Source organism: Cherax quadricarinatus, chromosome 5, assembly GCF_038502225.1.
Source record: "Cherax quadricarinatus isolate ZL_2023a chromosome 5, ASM3850222v1, whole genome shotgun sequence".
Taxonomy (NCBI): Eukaryota; Metazoa; Arthropoda; class Malacostraca; order Decapoda; family Parastacidae; genus Cherax; species Cherax quadricarinatus.
In genome coordinates, this window is record NC_091296.1 from 24,650,917 (window position 1) to 24,677,314 (window position 26,398).

A 26,398-nucleotide genomic window follows, 5' to 3' on the forward strand; every position below is an offset into this window, starting at 1 on the left:
GTTGAGTAGACTTCAGGATGTACATGTTTATAGAGGGGCCACAGATATATCAGATCACTTTCTAGTTGTAGCTACACTGAGAGTAAAAGGTAGATGGGATACAAGGAGAATAGAAGCATCAGGGAAGAGAGAGGTGAAGGTTTATAAACTAAAAGAGGAGGCAGTTAGGGTAAGATATAAACAGCTATTGGAGGATAGATGGGCTAATGAGAGCATAGGCAATGGGGTCGAAGAGGTATGGGGTAGGTTTAAAAATGTAGTGTTAGAGTGTTCAGCAGAAGTTTGTGGTTACAGGAAAGTGGGTGCAGGAGGGAAGAGGAGCGATTGGTGGAATGATGATGTAAAGAGAGTAGTAAGGGAGAAAAAGTTAGCATATGAGAAGTTTTTACAAAGTAGAAGTGATGCAAGGAGGGAAGAGTATATGGAGAAAAAGAGAGAAGTTAAGAGAGTGGTGAAGCAATGTAAAAAGAGAGCAAATGAGAGAGTGGGTGAGATGTTATCAACAAATTTTGTTGAAAATAAGAAAAAGTTTTGGAGTGAGATTAACAAGTTAAGAAAGCCTAGAGAACAAATGGATTTGTCAGTTAAAAATAGGAGAGGAGCGTTATTAAATGGAGAGTTAGAGGTATTGGGAAGATGGAAGGAATATTTTGAGGAATTGTTAAATGTTGATGAAGATAGGGAAGCTGTGATTTCGTGTATAGGGCAAGGAGGAATAACATCTTGTAGGAGTGAGGAAGAGCCAGTTGTGAGTGTGGGGGAAGTTCGTGAGGCAGTAGGTAAAATGAAAGGGGGTAAGGCAGCCGGGATTGATGGGATAAAGATAGAAATGTTAAAAGCAGGTGGGGATATAGTTTTGGAGTGGTTGGTGCAATTATTTAATAAATGTATGGAAGAGGGTAAGGTACCTAGGGATTGGCAGAGAGCATGCATAGTTCCTTTGTATAAAGGCAAAGGGGATAAAAGAGAGTGCAAAAATTATAGGGGGATAAGTCTGTTGAGTGTACCTGGTAAAGTGTATGGTAGAGTTATAATTGAAAGAATTAAGAGTAAGACGGAGAATAGGATAGCAGATGAACAAGGAGGCTTTAGGAAAGGTAGGGGGTGTGTGGACCAGGTGTTTACAGTGAAACATATAAGTGAACAGTATTTAGATAAGGCTAAAGAGGTCTTTGTGGCATTTATGGATTTGGAAAAGGCGTATGACAGGGTGGATAGGGGGGCAATGTGGCAGATGTTGCAAGTGTATGGTGTAGGAGGTAGGTTACTGAAAGCAGTGAAGAGTTTTTACGAGGATAGTGAGGCTCAAGTTAGAGTATGTAGGAAAGAGGGAAATTTTTTCCCAGTAAAAGTAGGCCTTAGACAAGGATGTGTGATGTCACCGTGGTTGTTTAATATATTTATAGATGGGGTTGTAAGAGAAGTAAATGCGAGGGTCTTGGCAAGAGGCGTGGAGTTAAAAGATAAAGAATCACACACAAAGTGGGAGTTGTCACAGCTGCTCTTTGCTGATGACACTGTGCTCTTGGGAGATTCTGAAGAGAAGTTGCAGAGATTGGTGGATGAATTTGGTAGGGTGTGCAAAAGAAGAAAATTAAAGGTGAATACAGGAAAGAGTAAGGTTATGAGGATAACAAAAAGATTAGGTGATGAAAGATTGAATATCAGATTGGAGGGAGAGAGTATGGAGGAGGTGAACGTATTCAGATATTTGGGAGTGGACGTGTCAGCGGATGGGTCTATGAAAGATGAGGTGAATCATAGAATTGATGAGGGAAAAAGAGTGAGTGGTGCACTTAGGAGTCTGTGGAGACAAAGAACTTTGTCCTTGGAGGCAAAGAGGGGAATGTATGAGAGTATAGTTTTACCAACGCTCTTATATGGGTGTGAAGCGTGGGTGATGAATGTTGCAGCGAGGAGAAGGCTGGAGGCAGTGGAGATGTCATGTCTGAGGGCAATGTGTGGTGTGAATATAATGCAGAGAATTCGTAGTTTGGAAGTTAGGAGGAGGTGCGGGATTACCAAAACTGTTGTCCAGAGGGCTGAGGAAGGGTTGTTGAGGTGGTTCGGACATGTAGAGAGAATGGAGCGAAACAGAATGACTTCAAGAGTGTATCAGTCTGTAGTGGAAGGAAGGCGGGGTAGGGGTCGGCCTAGGAAGGGTTGGAGGGAGGGGGTAAAGGAGGTTTTGTGTGCGAGGGGCTTGGACTTCCAGCAGGCATGCGTGAGCGTGTTTGATAGGAGTGAATGGAGACAAATGGTTTTTAATACTTGACGTGCTGTTGGAGTGTGAGCAAAGTAACATTTATGAAGGGATTCAGGGAAACCGGCAGGCCGGACTTGAGTCCTGGAGATGGGAAGTACAGTGCCTGCACTCTGAAGGAGGGGTGTTAATGTTGCAGTTTAAAAACTGTAGTGTAAAGCACCCTTCTGGCAAGACAGTGATGGAGTGAATGATGGTGAAAGTTTTTCTTTTTCGGGCCACCCTGCCTTGGTGGGAATCGGCCGGTGTGATAATAATAAAAAAATAATATATATATATATATATATATATATATATATATATATATATATATATATATATATATAATGTGTGTGTGTGTGTACTCACCTAATTGTGGTTGCAGGAGTCGAGACTCAGCTCCTGGCCCCGCTTCTTCATTGATCGCTACTAGGTCCTCTCTCTGCTTCCAGAGCTTTGTCATACCTCGTTTATAGCCATGTATGGTCCCTGCCTCCACTACATCACTTGTTAGGCTATTCCACTTCCTGACGACTCTATGATTGAAGAAATACTTCCTAACATCCCTCTGACTCGTCTGAGTCTTCAGCTTCCAATTGTGACTCCTTGTTTGTGTCCCCTTTCTGGAACAACCTGTCTCTGTCTGCCTTATCTATCCCATGCAGTATTTTGTATGTCGTAATCATGTCTCCCCTGACCCGCCTGTCCTCCAATGTCGTTAGTCCGATTAGCACGTTCAGCACAGTTCAAGAGGTGCAGAGGTGGCACCTCTGCACACACACGTGTATATATATATATATATATATATATATATATATATATATATATATATATATATATATATATATATATATATATATATATGCAATAAGATCACAGTGAACAGGTGATTTCAGAATATGCAAAACAACCACTGTGAAAGAATAAAGAAATTCCAAGCGCTTTCGTGACTACTCACATTATCAAGGAACAATGAAAGTAATGCATCAAAGGAATGCATATAAAGGGTCTAGCCCACACATCACTATCACATCCCACAACAAAGCAACACCTGACCCGCGACTCATAAGAAAGGGAACACTGCAGCAGGCCCGCTGGCCCAACTAGACAGGTCCTTCACACAACCCACCAACAAACTATTCTACCCAAGAATTAAGAATTTTAAAATTTATAATTTGTCCAATGCATTAAATTCTTCCCAAATTCTATTAATTATAAATGGATCTAATTTATATAAACCAAAGGAAATATTCATATTATTGTCAAAACTGCTTTTTATGAAACAAGATTGAATTATATTCCTGTCAACCATGGACTTGCTTGATACAACTTTCTCAACTTTCTGAAAATCAATTGGATGGTTATAATCTCTCACATGAATAAATAGTGCATTGGAATCTTGTCCAGTTCTAATGCTATATTTATGTTGTTTTAATCTTAGTTCGAGATTTTTACCAGTTTGACCGTAATAAACTTTATTGCAAATTTTACAAGGAATCTTACAGACACATCCGTCAGCATTTTGGGGGGAATTCTTTATCAAAATTTTTTTTACTGTATCAAGATTTTTAAATGCAACTTTGATATTAAAAGTCTTAAGAAGAGAAGGCATATCAACCAAGTTTTCATGGTAAGGGAGAACCAACATATTTTTAGTTGAATAAGGCTGGTTGTCCCTTTTTGGATTGTAAAAAGTATTTCTAGCAATTTTAAAAGATTTATCAATTACGTTTCTTGGGTATTTCAAATCATTACCTATTTCATAAATTTTGGATATTTCCTCATCTATGAACTCTGGACTACAAATACGTAAAGCTCTCAAAAACATTGATGAGAAAACAGACAGTTCAACTCTATCTTGATGTGAAGAATAATAGTGGATATAGGAACAGTTATTTGCAGGTTTTCTGTAAATTTGAAATTTGAGTTCATTATTACCCTTAATAATTAAAACATCTAGAAAAGGCAATGAGTTATTTTCTTCACACTCAACAGTAAAGTTTATAGAATGGGCTAAGCTATTTAATTTGCCAATGAAATGGTGTATATCTACATTCTTGGGCATAAGACACAAAATATCATCAACATATCTGAACCATTTAGCTCTATTAGGGAGGATTGTGTTAAGCAGCCTTGTTTCAAAAAATTCCATGTATAGGTTACTAAGAACAGGTGAAAGAGGATTTCGCATTGCCATACCAAACTTCTGAGTGTAAAACTTATCATTAAATACATTAAACTTTGCATTGTTGATTCAAAATTTGTATTTAATGATAAGTTTTACACTCAGAAGTTTGGTATAGCAATGGGAAATCCTCTTTCACCTGTTTTTAGTAACCTATACATGGAATTTTTTGAAACAATGTGAGCAGTCACAGAACGCGCTTGGAATTTCTCTATTCTTTCACAGTGGTGGTTTTGCATATATATATATATATATATATATATATATATATATATATATATATATATATATATATATATATATTAGGGGTTTGGGATATTGGCAGTTTGGAGGGATATGTTGTGTATCTTTATACGTATATGCTTCTAAACTGTTGTATTCTGAGCACCTCTGCAAAAACAGTGATAATGTGTGAGTGTGGTGAAAGTGTTGAATGATGAAAGTATCTTCTTTTTGTGGATTTTCTTTCTTTTTTTGGGTCACACTGCCTCGGTGGGAGACGGCCGACTTGTTGAGAAAAAAAAATGTATACACACACACATATATATATATATATATATATATATATATATATATATATATATATATATATATATATATATATATATATGTATATATATATATATATATATATGTGTGTGTGTGTGTGTGTGTGTGTGTGTGTGTGTGTGTACTCATCTAGTTGAGGTTGCAGGGGTCGAGTCCAAGCTCCTGGCCCCGCCTCTTCACTGGTCGCTACTAGGTGTGTGTGTGTGTGTGTGTGCTCACCTATTTGTAGTTGCAGGGGTCGAGTCTTAGCTCCTGGCCCCGCCTCTTCACCGGTTGCTACTGGGCCCTCTCTCTCCCCGCTCCATGAGCTTTATCAAACCTCGTCTTAAAACTGTGTATGGTTCCTGCCTCCACTACGTCATTTTCTAGGCTATTCCACTGCCTTACAACTCTATGACTGAAGAAATACTTCCTACTATCTCTCTGACTCATTTGTGTCTTCAACTTCCAATTGTGGCCTCTTGTTTCTGTGTCCCCTCCCTGGAACATCCTGTCTTTGTCCACCTTGTCTATTCCACGCAGTAATTTATATGTCGTTATCATGTCTCCCCTGACCCTCCTGTCCTCCAGTGTCGTCAGGCCGATTTCCCTTAATCTTTCTTCATAGGACATTCCCCTTAGCTCTGGAACTAACCTTGTCGCAAACCTTTGTACTTTCTCTAGTTTCTTAACGTGCTTTATCAAGTGCGGGTTCCAAACAGGTGCTGCATACTCCAGTATGGGCCTGACATACACGGTGTACAGTGTCTTGAACGATTCCTTACTAAGGTATCGGAATGCTGTTCTCAGGTTTGCCAGGCGCCCATATGCTGCAGCTGTGGTAAGTGGCACGCACAACATATCTGCTCCCTCTCTAAGGACCCACGGGGAGATGTTGTCAGGTCCCATTGCCTTTGAGGTATCGATGTCCTTTAGCAGTTTCTTCACCTCCTCCTCATCTGTATGTATGTCGTCCAACACTTGTTGGTGTATTCCTTGCTGGTGTACCCATCTGGTCTGTCCCCCCAGAGTCCTTCCTGTCTCTACTGTAAATACTTCCTTAAATCTCGTGTTGAGCTCCTCACATACCTCTTGATCGTTTCTTGTGAGTTCTCCACCTTCTTTCCTCAGCCTTATCACCTGGTCCTTGACTGTTGTCTTCCTCCTAATGTGGCTATACAACAATTTCGGGTCAGATTTGACTTTCGATGCTATGTCGTTTTCATACTGTCGCTGGGCCTCCCTCCTTATCTGTGCATACTCGTTTCTGGCTCTTCTACTAATCTCCTTGTTTTCCTGGGTCCTATGCCTCCTGTACCTTTTCCATTCTCTGTTGCACTTAGTTTTTGCCTCCCTACACCTTCGGGTAAACCAAGGACTCGTTTTGGTTTTCCTATTATTTCTGTTTCCCTTGGGAACAAACCTTTCCTCTAGCTCCTTGCACTTTGTTGCCGCATATTCCATCATTTCGTTTACTGATTTTCCTACCATTTCTCTGTCCCACTGAGCCTCCTGCAGGAAGTTTCTCATACCTGTGTAGTCCCCCCTTTTATAGTTTGGCCTGTCCCCTTCAGTTCCTGTTACCTTCTCCACTTGTAACTCTACTATATAATCAAAACTCAGAAACACGTGATCGCTAGCTCCAAGGGGCCTCTCGTAAGTGATGTCCACAATGTCTGAACTGCTCAGGGTGTGTGTGTGTGTGTGTGTGTGTGTGTGTGTGTGTGTGTGTGTGTCTTGTCGAATAGGCAAAACTGTTGAACTTGCAAGAGCTCATTTAAAATTAATTCCTTTCTAAAATTTTCTCTTATACGTTTAAAGATATATTTTTTCGTTTATGTTGTGTAAAAATTAATAATTTTGTACCAAAAGAACCTCAGAAAAGTTACCTAATCTTATTATAACAAGCGCAATTTAATTTAGCCTAATCCAACTAAATATATTTTAGATAAGTTTACAATCGCTTAATAATTAACAAACAAATTGATTTTTGCGAAATTATTGCATACACAAATTTTCGTTCGCCTTATTCGGCAAGAAGAGCGTTGCTATTCAAGCCAAAATCGCAAGTTTTTCCTGTTCGGGGAGAGATATATGTATATTTTTAAATATGCATCTATGTAAAATAATTACATAGTATTGTATAGAAACATATTAATATTTTACTTATCTATCAAGAGAGTGAATACATATTGTCATTTACACCTCGTTCTGGACAATGATAAATGTTAATATATTTCAAATATATTCCAAATTACAAAGTAGCAAATACTAGCTGAAGATATTCATGAATACCAAGGTGACCCAGGTGGCTAACACTCGCTCTTCAGTGACTTCAAACACCCTAGCTCAGTGCTGCAATTGTATCACTGTTAAAAACTTATAATATTGACCTTCATATCACGTTGTTTGGAGCCGCTTCTGTCACATGTTCTGTCTTTAATGAGATGAGTCTTCATCGTGTGGCCAGAGCCTTCTTCTGATGTGATCCGAGCTTTTTCTATTGTATTCTGAACCTTCTCTATTGACTTCCGATCCTTCTCTATTGTCTTCTGATCTTTCTCTATTGTGTTTCGATGCTTCTCTTTTATATTCCGAGCCTTCTTAATTGTATTCCCATCTTTTTCTGTTGTGTTTCGAGCCTTCTCTATAATGTTTTGAGACGCCTTATTGTGTTCCGAGCCTTCTCTATTTTCATTTGAAACCTTCTCTCTCATGTATTCTACATTTTCTCTAAAATGTGTTCTGAACCTCTATCACGTTTTCAAAGTCTCCTCTTTGGTCTTCCAGTCATTCTAAGTGGTGTTCTGAGCCTTCTCTACTAAGTGATGAGAGAGTCTTGTCCATGGCTTTCCTTGTCGTAAGTTTTCCAATCTATTTCGTAGGTTCCGGGCCTCTATCACCTTTACCAATTTACTGCCGTCTGTGTCAAGCCTCTGTAATCTGTTCCTAGCTTCTGTCGGGCGTTCCAAGTCTCTTTCCTGCATCGGCTGATCATCTATCACTTGTTCCGTGCCCCTATCATCTGTTCCCAGCCTCTGTCGTCTGTTCGCAGCCTCTGTCGTCTGTTCGCAGCCTCTGTCGTCTGTTCGCAGCCTCTGTCGTCTGTACCCAGCCTCTACTGTCTGTTCCAAACGTCAGCAGAGAATTGTCAGCAAGGATAATGTTGTCAAATAGAGCGTCACCAAATAGAGTGCTAACCAAAAGCTTAAGTAAATACGTCAAGAAATTGAACATAAAACAGAGCGTCCTGTGGCATAACTGATAGCGAAGAAACTTAGACATCGCCAATAGGTATGAAAATGCAGACAAAGGTTAACTAAACATTAAGAAAGCAGACAAACGCTTCTCCATGTAAGTTTTTTTTTTCCGGTCTACAGACATGAGAAAGCTTGCTTGGCAAAACGATTGTCTTTCAAATTGATTCTCAACACTATGTGAGGCCCTATTAACACAGACAATAACCCCATTACTTAGCCTGGCGTAACCCAAAGATAACCTCGGCACATATAAAACGAAAATGCGAGAGAATTAAATTGGGAAAAGTAAAGATATATATTAAGTTTAATATTTATTTGTTAATGTAAATAAGGAACAATAAAAAAATAAGGAGCTCTGAGATGAGGTCATAGGTTAGCTGGAAGTAGATTATGTTAAGCAGTTGTTAGCATTAGAGCTGTTGAGGACATCTACTGTACTTAAGTACTATGTTGTTGCTGTCTCAGACGAGTATTTTATTATGATTATTATTCAGTCGAGATAAGTTTATGAGTAAGACACATGTGCAAAATTAGGTCTGTGGGGACCAATTACTTCGTCTGTGGGAATCATTGCATTCAGCTTCTTTAGTTACTACACTCCCTTAGGCCCTCAGCTTCTATATTTCTTTGTGACCTTTGATACTTTATGATATTCTCACTGTTCGAGGTTTATATTTAAGGACACTAGTATTGAAATTCTTGTACATTTGTACATAGTGATTTAGTGGAAGAAGAAATAATTTACAAGATATTGCTAAGTATAATTTTTTACCTTGTTTTGTTACTGGCCGTTGCTTCGGCACATCCCATATAGCAGGACTGCAAAAGAAATACTAGTGTGAAAGTGTGGGTGCGTGTTAGTAACCCATAGTCAGAGCGAGTTTGTGTGTGTGTGTGTGTGTGTGTGTGTGTGTGTGTGTTGCAGCAAAGACTACTTACATATCAACGATTTCAACACGCAATTCCAGCAATTACACGGGCACTTAAAACCTAAATACTCCACTGCAGAGATTATTGAGTAGGAGAGATTAGGATTAGGTGTGGCTGGAGAAGAGGAGGTAGATGTGACTGGGCTCCGAGACGTGGCTGTGACTGTGGGAAAGTGGCTGTAGCTTGGGTGGGGGAGGCAGATGTAACTGGGCTGGGGGTAGATGACTGTAGTGGGGAAGGAAGCAGAGGCTGGGGCTCTAAGGTAGCTGTGGCTGGGGTTGGGACGTGGCTTTGGCTAGGCTGGGGGAGAAAGCAAAGATTGGGGCGGTAGGCAGCTACTGCTGGGAGGGGAAAAGTAACTGTTACTGGGGGTGTAGAATGTGATTGTGGCTAGTTGGATTGGTCAGCTCAGCTGAAGGTACAATGGTACTTCACAGCGACACAGATGTTTGCCTCCTGCAACAGAGAAATAAAAAAAAATGGATGTCTGTACTGTTACGGCAAATGCTAAGGCAAAAAAAAAAAAAAAAGCTGCAGCCGTGCGGTTTATTATTATGAGAGACCAATACCTGGCATAAATAAATCCGGTAAGCTTCTGGCTCACCAGATTTATTTATGTGAAACGGTAAACCCCATTCAGTGAGGTGGTAGGATCCTCAACAGACAGGAACTTGGCGAATGGGTGAATTAATAGAGCAAAGGAAAAGAAAGAATTGATGAAACAATAGACCTTCGGTAGACTTATTTAAAGAAATCACTGTTTTCACTAGTTCATACACTATCAGCCAATGCAAAATGCAGTAACTTATCGGCTGAATGCCTTACCCTCCTACCTGGGGCACAGGATGGCTTGCTCAGGATTAACAGAGCAAGTCTTCGTAAAAGCGTTTGATAAATTAGACACATGTGCAACTCTTGGGTATCTTTATTGAGGAAACGTTTCGCCACACAGTGGCTTCATCAGTCCATACAAAGGAGAAACTTGAAGAACAGGAGGAGAATGAGGTAATCAGTCCCTCAACCTTGAGTCGATGTGGTCAGTCCATCAATCTTGAATAGAAAACGGCATACGTGCGGAGAAGGAGCTTATAAACCGTTGGTAGGAGAGGTGCAGCAGTCATAGGTGGTGTCACATTTGTTCAATGTGGAAGTAGGTCGTGCCCAAGAATTAGGCAAGCGAAGAATTCCCAAGTATTAAGATTCCAAGAAGTTGCAGTGTCTGACAGGTTTGTAGATGAATGGTTCAGAGAACCGTCGGTTCTCTGAACCATTCATCTGTAAAAGCGTTTATACATACTGAGAGTATGGGTGAGGAGATACCGTTCTTAGAATCGCAGTCGACCTCAAAGAGCCCTTGAGTCCACCTAAATTAACATTTTACCGTATTACTGTATGTGTATTTGATACATGTACTACAAATCCCCACACATTTTAAAGGTGATTGCAGGAAAATTGCGACGCGTATCCTAGAGCAAAATTTACATTAACCCAGTTGAAAAAGAGCTTCCCAGATATATCGTTCTCCTGTTCAGCAATGTAGCAACTAACGCGTCCAACCTACTGGACAATTAACTTGTCAAACTGGCCACTATTTTATTTCCATGAAGAACTTGATGCGGAATCACAAGAAGGACAGGAGTATACATAATATTATTTAGGGAAAAAAGCGGATGAAGAGATACACGTAGCGAAATCAGCAAGATCTCTGGAGATTAGCATTCGTGAATACAAGGATCTCTGGAACACGGTCGACCATAAAGACACCTGTGTTCAATTGCAGAGAAGATATTGGACAGCTTATGAAGCTCACTGAGTCCAAGTTATTCATTGGCCAAGAGGATAGCGACTCCTTTGGAGACGGCTCTCATGTGATAGCCACTTGATAATGTATAGAAGAGCACTACAGCATGCCTACTGGCCCATGATGGCAGATTCTTCTCTAACCTTGTCATTCTCACTATCAGTTGCTGCTGCTGCTGCTGCTACTACTACTACTATTATTAGTACTACCACTAATGCTACTATTACTACTACTACTGCTGCTACTATCACTTCTACTAATAGTACTTCTACCAACACCAGCACTACTACCACTTCCGCTTGCTGCATGCCACCTGAATTTTGCCACTATTTAAACTCCTTCCTTAGTTATTTCTGTATTAGAGCTGAAGAGGCCACTTGTATCGAATGTTTCCTTTATGCCCTGAACTTTCCGTAATGTTATTTGACGGCAAAGACAACATGGCTTTGAGGAGCATGGGACCAAATGTGCCAGGGAAGCTATGTGGGTGTGAGATAAGACGTGCTGAGCCTCACAGTAGGTAGCAGGTGATACAACCTTGACACAATAATACTGGTTGTAAATCATAATCATCCTATTGTAACTCTCCTGGCTGATAGGTACAGCAGTGGGTCTGTTACTAGCATGATCCACGGTTTGAATCCCCATTATTCATTTTGTTTATTCAATAGCGGAGATACGATGTGAATATATATATATATATATATATATATATATATATATATATATATATATATATATATATATATATATATATATATATATATATTTCTAGGTAGTAGGTTGGTAGACAGCAACCACCCAGGGAGGTACTACCGTCCTGCCAAGTGAGTGTAAAACGAAAGCCTGTTATTGTTTTACATGATGGTAGGATTACTGGTGTCTTTTATCTGTCTCATAAATATGCAAGTTTTCAGGTACGTCTTGCTACTTCTATTTACACTTAAGTGACACTACACATACATGTACAAGCATATATATACACACACACCCCTCTGGATTTTCTTCTATTTTCTTATTAGTTCTTGTTCTTGTTTATTTTCTCATATCTCCATGGGGAAGGGGAACAGAATTCTTCCTCCGTAAGCCATACGTGCCGTAAGAGGCGACTAAAATACTGGGAGCAAGAGGCTAGTAACCTTTATCCTGTATACATCACTAAAGTTAAAAAGAGAAACTTTCGTTTTTTTTTCTTTTTGGGCCACCCTGCATCGGTGGGATACGGCCAGTTTGTTGAAACAAGATTATATATATATATATATATATATATATATATATATATATATATATATATATATATATATATATATATATATATATATATATATATAATGCAAAAAAACCCGGGTGAGCTTGCAAAGTTGCAGAAAAAGAGAAGGATGTCCAAGCAAATACGATCCCAAAGGACACTGGCACTCCAGTGAAGACGTCTATAGGATCATATTTGCCTGGACACCCTCCTCTTTTCTTCAACTTTACAAGCTCCTGATGATCTGTTAATTGCAACAAGAAGACCCACAGCTATCATTCTACTCCCACGGGTTTTTTTTTGCATTATATATATATATATATATATATATATATATATATATATATATATATATATATATATATATATATATATTTATATATATATATATATATATATATATATGTGTGTGTGTGTGTGTGTGTACTCACCTAGTTGAGGTTGCAGGGGGTCGAGTCCAAGCTCCTGGCCCCGCCTCTTCACTGGTAGCTACTAGGTCACTCTCCCTGAACCGTGAGCTTCATCATACCTCTGCTTAAAGCTATGTATGGATCCTGCCTCCACTACATCGCTTCCCAAACTATTCCACTTACTGACTACTCTGTGGCTGAAGAAATACTTCCTAACATCCCTGTGATTCATCTGTGTCTTCAACTTCCAACTGTGTCCCCTTGTTACTGTGTCCAATCTCTGGAACATCCTACCTTTGTCCACCTTGTCAATTCCTCTCAGTATTTTGTATGTCGTTATCATGTCCCCCCTATCTCTCCTGTCCTCCAGTGTCGTCAGGTTGATTTCCCTTAACCTCTCCTCGTAGGACATACCTCTTAGCTCTGGGACTAGTCTTGTTGCAAACCTTTGCACTTTCTCTAGTTTCTTTACGTGCTTGGCTAGGTGTGGGTTCCAAACTGGTGCCGCATACTCCAATATGGGCCTAACGTACACGGTGTACAGGGTCCTGAACGATTCCTTATTAAGATGTCGGAATGCTGTTCTGAGGTTTGCTAGGCGCCCATATGCTGCAGCAGTTATTTGGTTGATGTGCGCTTCAGGAGATGTGCCTGGTGTTATACTCACCCCAAGATCTTTTTCCTTGAGTGAGGTTTGTAGTCTTTGGCCCCCTAGACTGTACTCTGTCTGCGGTCTTCTTTGCCCTTCCCCAATCTTCATGACTTTGCACTTGGTGGGATTGAACTCCAGGAGCCAATTGCTGGACCAGGTCTGCAGCCTGTCCAGATCCCTTTGTAGTTCTGCCTGGTCTTCGATCGAGTGAATTCTTCTCATCAACTTCACGTCATCTGCAAACAGGGACACCTCAGAGTCTATTCCTTCCGTCATGTCGTTCACAAATACCAGAAACAGCACTGGTCCTAGGACTGACCCCTGTGGGACCCCGCTGGTCACAGGTGCCCACTCTGACACCTCGCCACGTACCATGACTCGCTGCTGTCTTCCTGACAAGTATTCCCTGATCCATTGTAGTGTCTTCCCTGTTATCCCTGCTTGGTCCTCCAGTTTTTGCACCAATCTCTTGTGTGGAACTGTGTCAAACGCCTTCTTGCAGTCCAAGAGTATGCAATCCACCCACCCCTCTCTCTCTTGTCTTACTGCTGTCACCATGTCATAGAACTCCAGTAGGTTTGTGACACAGGATTTCCCGTCCCTGAAACCATGTTGGCTGCTGTTGATGAGATCATTCCTTTCTAGGTGTTCCACCACTCTTCTCCTGATAATCTTCTCCATGATTTTGCATACTATACATGTCAGTGACACTGGTTTGTAGTTTAATGCTTCATGTCTGTCTCCTGTTTTAAAGATTGGGACTACATTTGCTGTCTTCCATGCCTCAGGCAATCTCCCTGTTTCGATAGATGTATTGAATATTGTTGTTAGGGGTACACATAGCGCCTCTGCTCCCTCTCTCAATACCCATGGGGAGATGTTATCTGGCCCCATTGCCTTTGAGGTATCTAGCTCACTCAGAAGCCTCTTCACTTCTTCCTCGGTTGTGTGCACTGTGTCCAGCACATGGTGGTGTGTGTGTGCGTGTGTGTGTGTGTGTGTGTGTGTGTGTGTGTGTGTGTGTGTGTGTGTGTGTGTGTGTGTGTGTGTGTGTGTGTGTGTGTGTTTGCGTGCATGTGTGCTTGCGTGTGTGTGTGTGTGTGTGTGTGTGTATGTTTAGAACAACCTTTGCTATTAATTTTATTAGTAGTAAAATAAACATGTGGAGGCGACTATGATAGAACAATAAAGGCTCGACCTTAAAAGTCTAAACTGGTTCTACAAGATAGATGGTGTGCATATTTATGCAGTTATTTAATTTATCACCGCGAAGAGAAACGTCAGGAAATCACGACAGGAAAACATGTTGAAGCGACCATCGCCAATTCGCCTCTTTTTTTTCCTCTCAAAAGTTTGCTTCTTTAAAGGCGTTTCAGTATTTTGTCAATTGATTTTTTTTATGTAAATGGTGAAGTCGTATGGATAATTGTGGGAAAACAGAGAGGAGGCACCAGTTGTCTAATGGACATGTCGACCTATCAACACCTGTAACATTACTCTTACCTCTCAACACTTGCGACACGACCCCCTCCCCCCACAAATCGCCTCTCAAAACCTGTAACAACATAACCACCACTAGCCTCTCACCACCTACAACAAGATTACTAACACCAGCCCCTCAACACCTTTTCGATATCTAAGCGAGGATTAATTCACTGCACTGTATACCGCGTACGTCAGGCCTACATTGGAGTACGCAGCTTCAGTATGAAACACACACCTTGTCAATCATATCAAGAAACTGGAGGAAGTGAAGACGTTTAAAACAAGACTAGTCATCCTGGAGTTAAGGGGGGTATGTCCTGTGAGGAGAGGTTAAGGGAACTAAGCTTACTGACACCGGAGGACAGGAGGACTAGGAGGGATTATGGTAGCGACGTTCAAAATACTAAGAGGAATTAAGAGAGTTAACAGGGTCAGAAAGTTGCAGAAATGGGACATAAGAAGAAGAGGGCACAGCTGAAAGTTGAAAACTCACAGGAATCATAAGGATGTTAGGAATTTTTTTTCAGCCTTAAAGATTGAACATTAAAATGGTATAAAATACCGACAGGTTGTTAGGTAAGACACATATGCAACAGTTAGATACCTAAGTTAGATACCTAACTGTTGCATATGTGTCTTACCTAACAACCTGTCGGTATTTTATACCATTTTAATGTTCAATCTGTCAGACGCTGTAACACAAGGGTATCTTGGTACAGACCTGCAATCAACTTCGACAACCTCCTCTAGTGAGAGCGGCTGGATTTGAGAGGGACCTTACCTCTCAACATCTGAGTTCTTACCTCTTCTAGTGACCTACGTCTCACCTCTTGGCGCTATATAAGGCTCCATCCTGTCACTTCATCTCCATATTGTTTCATACTATGGAACAATGCTCTTCTCCAGACTGAGGGACTGACCACCTCAAAACTTTAAGGGTGATGGACTGATTACATCGTCTTCAAGTATCGTCTGCTTCTACAAACTTTTCTGTACTCGACTGAAGAAGCCTACTGTGTAGGCGAAACGTTTCGAAATAAAGATACCTAATTGTTGCATATGTGTCTTACCTAACAGCCTTAAAGATGTCAGGAAGTGAAACAATCTGCAGAGTGAAGCAGTTGAGTCGGGATCCATTCATAGGTTTAAAGAAAAGGTACATTAAAGCTATTGAAGCCAAGAGAGAGTGAATCTAATAGCCACCAGCAAAGAGGGGGGGGGGTCAGGAGCTGTGGTTCGACCCTGCAACAACCTAAAACACGACCAACATATGCTTCTCAACACCTGCAACAAGCCCACCACCAGCCTCTCAATACCTGCAACAAGCCCACCACCCTCTCAATACCTGCAACAAGCCCACTACCAGCTTCTCAACACCTGCAACAAGCCCACCACCAGCTTCTCAACACCTGCAACAAGCCCACCACCAACCTCTCAACACCTGCAACAAGCCCACTACCAGCTTCTCAACACCTGCAACAAGCCCACTACCAGCTTCTCAACACCTGCAATAAGCCCACCACCAGTCTCTCAACACCTGCAACAAGCCCACCACCAACCTCTCAACACCTGCAACAAGCCCACTACCAGCTTCTCAACACCTGCAACAAGCCCACCACCAGCTTCTCAACACCTGCAACAAGCCCACCACCAGCTTCTCAACACTTGCAACAAAAATCACCTCAATTATACGAAAGGTTAATTAGTTTCACGCGGCCTTGCTTTAAGTGTGCTGCAGTGTATTCGGTGGTGTATGTTGGTCAGCGGAGGGAGATAACGAAAAGTAGGGTGATGGAAAGAGGGTGATAGGGAGAGAGTTCACGTAATGCGGAGGGAGACAGGTCAGTGGGAAGGGATATAGGGTGGTGAGAAGTGAGACTGGATGAGGTATTGTAATTGGGTAGGAGATGGTGTGATATTATGTGATGAGGGATGATATAGGGTGAAGACGAGTGAGGTTGAATGATAGGAAGGGAGATAGGGTGAAGGAGGGTGAAGAGTTGATATATAAGGTGAGAGGAGAGAGATAGGGTGTTTAAGCCTGGGGAAGGGTAGATGAATTTTAGAAAAAGAAAAATTTCAAATAAATGGATATAATTGAGGCCAGTGGAGGCCTCTGTCCTCCATGAAGCCGGGAAGCATTGCCCGGGGGAGCCGGTAGGTAGACAAAAATAAAGCAGATGAAGCAATTTGATCCTAAATAAACAATTCGCCTATATAAAATTAGATTATTCAATTAAATGATTCAGTATGTCAAAAGATCCTATTGCTTTTACTGCGGTTTTTCTTCAAGCACCTTAGCTCAACGTGGGAGAGGCATTGTTTCCCGAGGGCCGGATATTATGTTGACCCGCTTGGGGACTGACCACTACCGCTTGCTAGCACATTTATCACCTGCGCTTGGGTCCGAACCTTCACTGACGGTGGTAAATCAGGGGTAAAGAAGACAATGAATTACTTCCTGCTTTACTGTCTCTGCATGTCTACTCCTCTCTTATGCATCTTCTTCATGCTCTTATCCCACTCCAGGTCTGGACATTGTTCTTCTCTTTCTTACTTAACGAGCTGAGTTTTCACCTGGAGGGCCGACTTGCAATCCTGAATCACATGTTTACATTTCCTCATACCACCGGCTGGGTGAAAGCGCTTTGACGCTTCAATAAGCATAAGAGTTCCGGCGGTAGGAATAAGGCTTCTCGGGCTGTCACGACCATTAACTGTAACACAAAAACATGCGAGTCTTTGAGAATGTAATGAGAAAGAAAGGAATGTACAGAGACAAAGCCAAGGTGAGTCTTAGTCCTAGCTTTGTATTTGTAGAGGCCTTCGTTTCTTAGACATGTGAGCTGGTGGCTACAATCTAGATTCACAGGGCTGACCAACCACAAGAACTTTGCTAAAGGGGGCAAGCGAGAACATTTTCTTGGCATGTTGCATTCACTTCTGTCACAAATTTGTTTCGAATCTTGCTGTGGGCTGAGAGATAATGTTTGTTAAAAGTTCGCCCGTTTGCGAATTGTTAATATATATATATATATATATATATATATATATATATATATATATATATATATATATATATATATATATATATAAAGGTGTGGGCTACCCCTTTATATACCTTCCTTTGATGCTTTACTTTCATTGTTCCTTGATAATGTGAGTAGTCACGAAAGCGCTTGGAACTTCTCTATTCTTTCACAGTGGCTGTTTTGCATATTCTGAGATCACCTGTTTACTGTGATCTTATTATATATATATATATATATATATATATATATATATATATATATATATATATATATATATATATACATTAGGTAGTAGGTTGCCAGACAGCAATCACCCAGGGAGGTACTACCGTCCTGCCAAGTGAGTGTAAAACGAAAGCCTGTAATTGTTTTATATGATGGTAGGATTGCTGGTGACTTTTCTCTGTTTCATAAACATGCAATTTCAGGTACATCTTGCTACTTCTACTTACACTTAGGTCACACTACACATACATGTACAAGCCTATATATACACACCCCTCTGGGTTTTCTTCTATTTTCATACTAGTTCTTGTTCTTGTTTATTTCCTCTTATCTCCATGGGGAAGTGGAACAGAATTCTTGCTCCGTAAGCCATACATATCGTAAGAGGCAACTAAAATGCCGGGAGCAATGGACTAGCATTTAATCAATAACAACACTGCGACTAGCCGAGGGCTCGAACCCGTGTTGTTTTGGCCCTCTTCATGGTGAGCGAAAATCACACGACGTTTTAACCCACAGGACCACCCAATCCTACAGTGATTTTCGCTCACCATGACGAGAGCCAGAATAGCACGTGTTCGAGCCCTCGGCTAGTCGCAGTGTTGTTACTGATCAATACCGCTCGTTCCTGGTTACAGTAATATAAAATACTGCTTGCGGAGGCTAGTACATCAAACGGGGAGTTGAATGAAATTAGCTCTGAGGCACCCACACCATCGTATGTTTGGGATCACAGTGCAACATCTAGTTCTTCTATGTGCGTGATCATTGTAGGATTGGTTGGTCCTGTGGGTAAGAGCGTCGTGTGATTTTTCACTCACCATGAGACGATCAAAAAACAACAAGGGTTCGAGCCCTCGGCTAGTCGCAGTGTCGTTATTGATTAAATACCACTCTTCCGTGGTTACAATACGATATACATTATATATATATATATATATATATATATATATATATATATATATATATATATATATATATATATATATATATATATATATATATATATATATATGTCGTGCCGAATATGTAAAACTGGTCAATTAGCAAGAACTCATTTAAAATTCAGTCCTTTCTGAAATTTTCTCTTATACGCTTAAAGATATATTTTTTTCATTAATGTTGATGTAAAAATTTATAATTTTGCACCAAAAGAATATTAGAAAACTTACCTAACCTTGTTATAACAAAAACAATTTATTTTAGCCTAACCCAACTAAATATACTATTTTAGATTTGTTTAAAATAATTTAATACTAAACAAACACAGTGAAATATATTTTTTTCGTTAGGTTCAGAATGATTTTGGCGAAATTATTGCATACACAAATTTTCGCTTGTCCTATATGGCAAGATGAGCGTTGCTGTTTAAGCCAAGATCTCTATTTCTGCCTATTCGTCAAAACATTATATATATATATATATATATATATATATATATATATATATATATGTCGTGCCGAATATGTAAAACTTGCGATCTTGGCTTAAATAGCAACGCTCATCTTGCCACATAAGACAAGCGAAAATTTGTGTATGCAATAATTTCGCAAAAATCCTTCTGAACCTAACGAAAAAAAATATAATTCATTGTGTTTGTTTAGTATTAAATTATTGTAAAGGTATCTAAAATATATTTAGTTGCATTAGGCTAAAATAAATTGCGCTTGTTATAATAAGGTTAGGTAAGTTTTCTAAGATTCTTTTGGTGCAAAATTATAAATTTTTACATTAACATTAATGAAAAAATATATCTTTAAACGTATAAGAGAAAATTTTAAAAAGGACTTAATTTTAAATGAGTTGTTGCTAATTGACCAGTTTTACATATTCGGCACTACATTTTATATATATATATATATATATATATATATATATATATATATATATATATATATATATATATATATATATATATATATTGAAAGTTATCTCATACATGGGCAATAAAAATTTCTACCCCAGCAAAATGTACATAGGTGGTAAGACGTAGCATATATCTTGGGGGTAGCAAGTCATGTTAAGAAATATATAAAAAAACATGAAGCACTGTAGAAGGTCTAAAGGCCATGATGATGCTGAGATCACATGTAAATATTTTACAGGTGTGTTGCTAACTTATCCTTGTTCATGTAAATTGTTCATAAGACGTGGTCTCCATTATCTTCTCGAGGCACTGAAATTTTCTCAAGAGTCGACTGAAGCTGATTCACTTATTTTTCTCCTGTGTGTAACTGAAGTTTCATTCCACTCCACTGTGTTGTTGTAATGTTTCATGTGTTGGAAGAGGGCAGACTTTCCTTGACCATACCTAACATGTTTATGCTTAACTAATCGTTTGTTCTAACGTCCTGTCTCTCCTATGTACACTGACTAACGTATATTCCAATGGATGTTGCAGACACTCGGTGTTTCTAAACAGATAGGGTTCTTATGTTGTTTGGAGAAGGTATTACCAGGTTTGTAATAAAGTTGGTAGAATTACCGACAATATGTAAAGTAAAAGGACACAAGTGCAGCTAATGTGACATTTTATTGTGGCAACGTTTCGCTCTCCAGGAGCTTTGTCAAGCCGGCTTGACACAGCTCCTGGAGAGCGAAACGTTGCCACAATAAAATGTCACATTAGTTGTACTTGTGTCCTTTTACTTTACATATTACCAGGTTTGTTCGGATAAGAAAGGCAGACCTTTATGTGCACAAATAACACACACATGGAAGAGAGATACTTACGATGACGTTTCGGTATGACTTCGACCATTTACAAAGTCACACTAACAGAAAAGAGTGAGGGGGCCAGTATATATAAGTGAGAGTCAAGTCGATTGAATGCTTTCACTGACGATCATTAGATCAAACACAGCTAAATGGCAAGACAATCTTTGGAAACGTCTTTAATATTAGCTGAAAACAAATAAGCTCAAGTATTTGAAGTTACTTGTTTGTCCAGCAATTTAAAAAATGCCTTGTTAGATGCTGTTACTACTACCAAAATTGCTGAATCTTTAAAGTCAATACTTGTACATAATAACACGAAGGAGACAGCATACCTCGCTATGCTGAAGAAACTTAATTACTTCTGAGTAGGTGGAATAGCGTCTTCTCTGTATTACACAGTTAAAATTTTGCGCTATATTAGAACATTCCTCTCACTACAGGAGCAACAAATCTCTATTGTTTCACAGTTCGTATATTTTTTTTTTTGCCAAAATTTCTTTTGTCATATTTTTCCACTTCTTTCTTCTCCTCACCTCTCTGTTGCAACCTTTTATAATACATAAATAATATTTAAAATAGAATTGAAGATCACAAAGTTCCTTGTCGATCCCACAATAACAATAACCTATGTCAACTAGTGTAACAAATTCTACACTGCTCAACAATGTGCTGAATTTTTTTACGAACTAGGAATACAATTGCCATTAAAAAAAAAAAACCTACTTAGGATTGTACGTCCATGGACGAATTGGGAACTCAGCACAATTTAGTCGTTTCAACTTCAGGAAAGAAAGGAAAAAAAGTGTTTAAAAGCAGCGATCATAGAGGCACAAAACACCACCGAGCTGCAGCGACGATCGTGAAACACAAGGAAAGGTTTACTTATGTGTGTTTCAAAAATTTTATGTCGTTGTATGTGTCCTAATTAGCCATTTTCATTGGATAATTGGGTTATTAGTGTCCATGTGATAGCATGCGCATACCAAATCTGATTTTCAAATCTTCAACGCTAATAATTGTATTAGAAACTTATGATGTACTCTGACGTACAAGGGACTGGGGGTTACGCAATGCGGGAATAACTTTCTCGGATCGAGCAGCTACCGAAATACACCTTGTATTTTACGGATTGACTGGTAAGCCAGAGAAAGACCAGTCAACAAGCTATCATTAAACTAAGATTTGCGTCAAGAGAAATTTTCAGGTTTCTCTTGACAAACGAAAAACCTCTTACCCTCGCTCCTCTTTAGAGCTTGCTGACGCTTCATATCAAGAAGCGTAAATAATAGAAATCGTCAGGTTGTTCTTCAACTCTATATATCCTTAGTTAGGCCTCATTTAGATTATGTTGCACAGTTCTGGTCACCATATTAGAGAATGTATATAAATGCACAGGAAAACGTACAGAGGAGGATGACAAAGTTGATCCCTTGTATCAGAAATCTTCCTTATGAGGATAGACTGAGGGCCCTGAATCTACGTCTTTCTAGAATTGGAGGGGATATGATTGAGGTGTATAAATGGAAAACGGGAATGAATAAAGAGGATGTAAATAGCGTGCTAAATATATTTAGCCAAGACAGGACTCGCAGCAATGGTTTTAAGTTGGAAAAATTCAGATTCAGGAAGGATATAGGAAAACACTGGTTTGGTAATAGAGTTGTGGATGATTGGAACAAACTCCCGAGTACCGTCATAAAAGCTAAGACGTTGTGTAGTTTTAAAAAAAGGTTAGAAAAATATGAGTGGGTGTGGGTGGGTGTGAGTTGGACCTGACTAGCTGGTGCTACTGAGTCAGAAGCCGTGCTCCTTCCTTAAGTGGAGGTGACCTGACTGGGTGGGCCATTGGTCTAAGCTGGGGGTTGACATGAACCTGCCCCACATGGGTCAGTAGGCCTGCTGCAGTGTTGCTTCTTTCTTATGTTCTTACACTTAAAACTTCGTTTAATACAGGTTCGCCTTGCTCTGTGTGCTTATTGTTTCCTCTTTTTCTCTGCGTATGGCTTGTATTGCACTTGTGAAAATAATCTTAAGTAAAGGAATTTCAAGTAATTTCTTGATGTTGAGATATCTCAGAATATGGATGTAATAATTTTGTCGTTGCTTGAGTGAAAGGTCCCATTAACGACACATGAGAGACTGTTTACTAATGATTAAAAGTTACGTCTTTTTTCATACAACAGTCTTTCCCCTGTTTTACCTCTTATACAATAGTGCAACAGTGCCTCTTCCTACATGCAGAAGTATTAAAAAGTTGGATTAGAGAATGGCGATGGAAGCAAAAGTCAGTGTAGCCGGTGAAGTTGTTGTTTATGGGGCGATAACGTCTGAAGGGCAGTGAGTGTCGAGGTTCAAGAGATGGAACAATTTAATTGACCAGGGGAGAAAATAAACAGAATAATGACATTCCCATCTGTATTCTACCATAGCCTGGGCCTTGAAGCATTACAATTAGTCACACTTTACCTTTCTCTCTTTTTTATACGTTTTCATAGCAAAAAATATTTGCTGTATACCATGACACCTGTACAGACAAGGATAATTTTTGTCGTCCTCACCTATACTTCGAAAAACATGCAAGAAAAATAATTAATTAGTCCTCTTTTTTTCGGAAACATTACATAAAGTCCTTGGAATGAGTTGATCGTCATCAACACTCAAGTAAAACAAACTTCTTACATCTTATCATGTCTTCTTTCAAGAAGCTATGAGACTCACTTGTGGGGTTGATGTCATTAGATGCTTTAAGCTGTTGTTGAGTTTGCCGGTGATGCCATAAGAATCGGATTTGAGGGAAAAAACTTGTCTTAAAAATAATTTAAGAAATATTTAACCATCATTGCTAATGAATGCATAATTTTCCACCTTACCTTCGACAGAACTTCGAAGAGCTCAATTTATTTCCCACAAGATATTTAAGGAAGAAAATTTGTACACCGGTGATTAACATTTGACCTAATGTGAAGTGATATCATATTTTCTTATTTTTTTTTCCAGTTAATAAGCCATGGTCGACGTGACCCATCCAGTAACCCCGAGAAGAACAAAAAGAGCGGAAGCATTTGGTACAGCAGTGCTCCTGAAACTCGCCCCGCCTCCTCACCAGCATCCACCTCTCAGCCTCAAAAGAACTGTTGGCTTTGTTTACGAGCACACCGCACCTCTGCAGAAACTAGCTTGTTATGCAGATTGTAAGTTTAGACAAACAATCGCAGTGGAAGACGGCCCCTCTGTGCCAATGGTCATCTGGACAATGTGGACACAGAGGTCCCTGAGTAATGACCTCGCTGAAAGTACACCACGTAAACTGAACAAAAGGTATTTCGCCTCCTTTGATGATTCCCTTGTGGGGTTTTATTTAGTAATAAGACGAAAATTGCATATTTTATTAAATGGTGAGAAACAGGATTAAATAAGAAGGTATATATGCCGGAGACTTATTATGGAAATGTGGGTTAATTTTGATAACAGGTATTGGTTGTGGTGGGTGCGTGTGACTGTTTATTTTCCACTTATTTGTTTATGTTTATGCACTTACAGATATGTAGCCATGCTCGTTGTGTTTGCTTGTATGATCAACTTGCCATAAGAGTTTTACAGTTGCCAGCAATTGTATCAGGCACTGCCTTATTTTAGAAGACTATTCCTGTAATCAGAAACACTATAAAGAAATTCTTTCTAGTATATTTGTCTACGCTGCTCTTGCATTATTCTAAATTATTCTGTCTTTGTTCTCATTATCATTAGTAATTCAAGATCTGCCTTCAAAATTTGTTTAAGAACTTATAAGCACTATTATAACTCTCTTCTTTCGTCTTCCTAATTTATATTTAACAGCATTCGAACTATTTTCTTAAACATCTTTTATGTTAAATAATTTATTTATAAGTTTCTTAAGATGTGGACATCCTACTACATATTTAAATTTTGATTTAACAATGTAAAAAAAAAAATATTAGGCATCACTTCGTCCTAATTCCATAAAGTTATCTTCAAATATTCAAATTTTGCACAAGACTTCCCTTTGCTTTTATAAGTATGTCTGGTGATGTAACTTTCTCTTTATCATACTTATAAAGCGTTCTATAACAAAAAATAAAAATTTCCAGAAACCTATTTCTACACTGACCCATAACAATTTTATTTAATTTTTCTACATGAAGTCAAACTATAAATAAATCCCTCTATGATCAGTTTTTTCAATTCAAATCTTGTATTTGTATAGTTCCGTTCTATAGAATGTACGTAGACATTCCACGGACACACGCAGACACAAGCACAGGCACGCACACACACACACACACACACACACACACACACACACACACACACACACACACACACACACACACACACACACAGAGCAGTCAGACAAGAGATAGAAGGGTGGGTGGATTGCATTTTCTTGGAATGCAAGAAGGTGTTTGACACAGTTCCACATAGGTGATTAGTGCAAAAACTGGAGGACCAAGCAGGGGTAACAGGGAATGCACTACAATGGATCAGGGAATACTTGTCAGGAAGACAGCAGCGAGTCATGGTACGTGGCGAGGTGTCAGAGTGGGCGCCTGTGACCAGCGGGGTCCCACAGGGGTCAGTCCTAGGACCAGTGCTGTTTCTGGTATTTGTGAACGATATGACGGAAGGAATAGACTCCGAAGTGTCCCTGTTTGCAGATGACGTGAAGTTGATGAGAAGAATTCATTTGATCGATGACCAAGCAGAACTACAAAGGGATCTGGATAGGCCGCAGACCTGGTCCAGCAATTGCCTCGTGGAGTTGAACCCCACCAAGTGCAAAATCATGAAGATTGGGGAAGAGCAAAGAAGACCGCAGACGGAATACAGCCTAGGGGGCCAAAGACTACAAACCTCATTCAAGGAAAAAGATTTTGGGGTGAGTATAACACCAGGCACATCTCTTGAAGCGCACGTCAACCAAATAACTGCTGCAGCATATGGGCGCCTAGCAAACCTCAGAACAGCATCCCAACATCTTAATAAGGAATCGTTCAGGACCCTGTACACAGTGTACGTTAGGCCCATATTGGAGTATGCGGCACCAGTCTGGAACCCACACCTAGCCAAGCACGTAAAGAAACTAGAGAAAGTGCAAAGGTTTGCAACAAGACTAGTCCCAGAGCTAAGAGGTATGTCCTACGAGGAGAGGTTAAGGGAAATCAACCTGACGACACTGGAGGACAGGAGAGATAGAGGGGACATGATAACGACATACAAAATACTGAGCGGAATTCACAAGCTGGACAAAGACAGGATGTTCCAGAGACTGGACACAGTAACAAGGGGACACAGTTGGAAGTTGAAGACACAGATGAATCACAGGGATGTTAGGAAGTATTTCTTCAGCCACAGAGTAGTCAGGAAGTGGAGTAGTTTGGGAAGCGATGTAGTGGAGGCAGGATCCATACATAGCTTTAAGCAGAGGTATGATAAAGCTCACGGTTCAGGGAGAGTTACCTAGTAGCGACCAGTGATAAGGCGGGGCCAGGAGCTTGGACTCGACCCCTGCAATCTCAACTAGGTGAGTACAACTAGGTGAGCGCACACACACACACACACACAGGAAATGGAATGACCTGGACGAAGTAAGGGAGGTAGGCTGCATACATTGTTTTGAGAATACATACGTATTTACAGTACGCGATTGCTTATAATGATTG